Genomic DNA, 558 nt, shown 5'->3' with positions numbered 1-558 from the left:
ATGCAGTAAACAGAAAACAGCATCAACCTGAAAATAAATTTCCATGTAGCATAGGTTGTTGTGTATCATTGAGTCAATTCCATCTTATAGCAATCCTACAGCATAGAATACAACTTCTTTTTATTTAATCCTAAAAGAAGCATATCTTTTCTTCCATGTTTTTTTCTTCTAGGGTCTTTGACTAATCTTTGTAGAACCAGGTTTTTAATTCCATGGTTCTAACAGCTTACTTAGTATCTGAATACTTAAATATTGTGCCACCAGTGATCCTTATGTAGTACATAAGAATAATGTCAATCCTGCTTCTGAGCTTGTTTTAATCAGGGAGCGCCACCAAACACTGTCCACCATGGGTAACCATTATCGCATTTGACACTTCAGTGTCACAGTGTTCAGCTTCACAGCCACCACGAGTTACCTCTGTACAGCAAGTGGACACACCAGGGCTATTCAACCTAGAAGAATGACCAAAAAGATTAAAAACAGGTCTGAGGGCCATGGATTAGAGTTACCTACCTTTGACTGCAGAGGGTCAAGGACTGCAGCCTCCAATATGGA

This window comes from Elephantulus edwardii, unplaced genomic scaffold (assembly GCF_000299155.1).
Source record: "Elephantulus edwardii isolate Elephantulus edwardi_28Jun2011 unplaced genomic scaffold, EleEdw1.0 scaffold00026, whole genome shotgun sequence".
NCBI lineage: Eukaryota > Metazoa > Chordata > Mammalia > Macroscelidea > Macroscelididae > Elephantulus > Elephantulus edwardii.
The sequence above is the reverse complement of the archived record's forward strand: the minus strand, read 5'-3'. Positions refer to the sequence as shown.